This window comes from Durio zibethinus, chromosome 9, assembly GCF_047325235.1.
Source record: "Durio zibethinus cultivar Kanyao isolate XHJ-2024 chromosome 9, ASM4732523v1, whole genome shotgun sequence".
In the NCBI taxonomy this organism is placed as follows: domain Eukaryota; kingdom Viridiplantae; phylum Streptophyta; class Magnoliopsida; order Malvales; family Malvaceae; genus Durio; species Durio zibethinus.
In genome coordinates, this window is record NC_143170.1 from 7,282,745 (window position 1) to 7,285,933 (window position 3,189).

General features: G+C 38.0%; 1 pseudogene; it reads left to right on the forward strand.

Annotated features, from left to right (window-relative positions):
- The first annotated feature begins 1,197 nt into the window (after positions 1-1,197).
- LOC111316573 (ethylene-responsive transcription factor ERF027 pseudogene) lies at positions 1,198-2,826 on the forward strand (annotated as a pseudogene).
- Positions 2,827-3,189: the final 363 nt, after the last annotated feature.

The window sequence follows — 3,189 nt, forward strand, 5'->3', positions numbered from 1 at the left end:
TCTTCAAATTAAAACAGAAAAAAAATTTTGTTGAATGTACCGTAAATTTTTTTTTTTTCATTCTGTCACCTTAATTAGGAAAAGATAAAAAAGAAAAGAGGATTTGTTTGGAGGAATGAACAATTAGTTAATCAATTCTTACGAGGGTCACAGTGATCAAGTGGAAGGTTTGCATATATAAAACCTGCATGATGCCTTTACCAATGGGTTGGATGGGACCTTAGATTTTAATGGAGAATGGAAGAAACAATGAACTGGTTATTAACTATGGATGGGCCAACTTTGATAGTATATATATATTTTAAATATCTATAGCGCAATCTTGTCGATATAATTGTTCTGTCCAGAATGCAGAGTTTTAACCCAAAGCTATTGTTGCACTGAGATTTACTGATAAAAGCAGATTTTTGTGGGAGACGGACCATGTATGCCTTTATTTTCATATATAGCATGACTAGAAAATGGGGAGGAAAGGAGTAAACCATAATGTCAATGGAAAAAGTAGTTCCAAATTTTAAATCCAACAAGAAATGATAGAGACAAACATCATTTTGTCGCAGCAGAGAACATGGAAGAGGCAAAATTTAATTAATAATAATAATAAAAAAAAAACCTCTACTTATCAAAGTCCGATCTTTATTTAAAAGATTTTTTTAATTTGAACTTTAAATTTATTAAAAAAATTTTACCTTTGAATTTTTTTAAATTTATTAAATATTATCTTTTAAAATAATTATATAAATTAATTAAATTAAACTTCAAATTCATTCTTATTTAAAATTTGATAAACAATATTAGCACTCAAAAATTTCAAGATTTTATACATAAAAAAATTTGGGCTACAATCATATCATATCATACCCAACTCCGGTCCATTTCTCTAATTGGGGGCACATATAGGTATGACTACCTATTTTGACAATGTGATTAGGCCATATTAATTACATAATGGGTCATTAATTATTCTTAAATATTAAAATATTTAGGCAATTCGGAGTTGGATCCATTTTCAGTGCCACCTTCATATCTAGATCGTATTTTGCTTGAAAATTAATAACTTAAGAAGGGAAAATTTAGAAAGCCAAGTGATAAAAACAAATTGAAAATTTGCCTACGTTATAATTGCAATTAAGGGAAAGGAACATCTGTAGATGAGTAGGGAAATGAAAGAAATATTAATATGGACAGAAGGAAGAAAAGTAATGATTGTTGACATCATGGGGAGATACGTAAACGATCATCAGTCGCACTGGTTCAGGGTTTTTTTATAACTAGCCCATTTCTATCAATTCAACTGAAAGGCTCAACACAACACAACCATTAAATAAATAAAGAATAGAATAGGAGAAAAGGCAAGGAATTTCAGTGAGTAGTAAGCATGACCTAAATTTATGATCACCAACCTTGAGAGAGAGAGACGGATTAGATTGGATTGGATTCGTGGGATTTGTGTACTTTGGGTATACAAATCGCGAGAGGGCGTGGACAAACATGTAAGTTACAGCCCAATACGTGTGCGCTATGCAGCCTCTATCACATCACCCGATGTACTGTTATCATACAAAAAAGTGAATAGCTTTGTGAAAAGGTCCCGCGAATTCCCCACGCCTTTGCACATTGGTTTTTTCCACCCTTATAAATCCAACCCAACAGCATCCAAAACGATTTAAGTCCTTAAGCCCTCGCACTGCAAACGCATGATTGCATACATATATATAGACAAATATGGCCAATCCTTCAACCAATGTGCCCCCAAAAGAGCAGCCACCGCCCACCCCAACTGTCCAAATCCGTGACACTCCAGACTAGTCGCCAAAACCTTCATCTGCCAGTGCCAGCCCAGTAGACAACCCATTGCCGAGACTTGTTCAATCTCAGGACAACATTGAGTCATCAGCCACAAGACCAATCGCCAATATCTCCAAAACCCAGCAGCGTACCAGGCATCCCGACGCCAACTCCAACGCCAACGCCTGTCCAATCTCCGGGCAGGTATCAATCGTCGGGTCTGCCTGGTTCCGGAGGCATTCGAGTTATCGGGGGATACGACGCAGGAGCGGCAAATGGGTATCTGAAATACGCGAGCCACGTAAAACGACGCGTATATGGCTTGGAACGTACCCGACCCCTGAAATGGCAGCTACCGCGTATGATCTGGCTGCTATTGCCCTAAAAGTTCCCGATACGGATCTAAACTTTCCAGATATGATTCTTTCGTACCCAAAACTGGCTTCTACATCCGCAAGCGATATTCGGGCTGCAGTTGCTAGTGCCGCCGGTTCCAGGCTACCCAAGCCAGATACGGGGTCATCAGAAGACTCAAAACAGGATCAGGGCGAGCCTGAAAATAAGGGTACCACATCAAGCACTTGCATGGAGTCTGGTTCCGGTCAGGAATATATTGACGAGGAAGAGCTTCTAAACTTTCCCAATTTGATAGTGGACATGGCAGAAGGAATGCTTGTAAGCCCTCCCAGGATAAACTCACCAACCTCTGATGATTCACAAAAGAATTCAGAGGTAGAAAGCCTATGGACTTACTCTTAAAGAGACTCAAAATTTACTCTGAAAGTGATAGTACAAAGTACAAAGAAATGTATAGAAGCGTGTTATTAAACAGTAGATGCTGATCAGTAATATGAAGGTATTGACTTTTTTTCCCAGTTCTTTTTTACTCTACCCCTTCTGTTTTTTTATCTTTTTGAGGGGTTAGATGGCCCATGGCTGGGGGCGTTTTGCAGCCGAATAGATTTGGCTTGGAGTCAATTTGCTGCGAGATCTTGTAAAATTAGCCATAAAAGAGTTAGGTACTTTTTAGTTTTGATCTGTTGCGATCTTGTGCGCTGTATATTTCAGAGCTGTTGCTCTTAAGCTTGCTTAGTTTTTTTTTTTTTTTTTCAAAGAATTGCTAGGGGTAATTAAACCAAAGACGGACTTTGTTTTTCCCTGCTAGTTTCCAATAATACAAGTGTTCTCATCACCTCCCTGAAGCCTGGTGGACTCATTTTTTCGTACGACAGTTCCTCATCCTCAGAATTCGCGTTTTCTTCTTTTGCGAACATCAAATTTTGCATTTTCAACTTTTCTCTGGTTTGTTTCACCTAGTGCCTATAAAAGGCCTATGTCTAAGCTTAAGTCATGGGGTCACACTGACTTGACTGGTAATAATTTTCCTTGCGGGCAAATTAA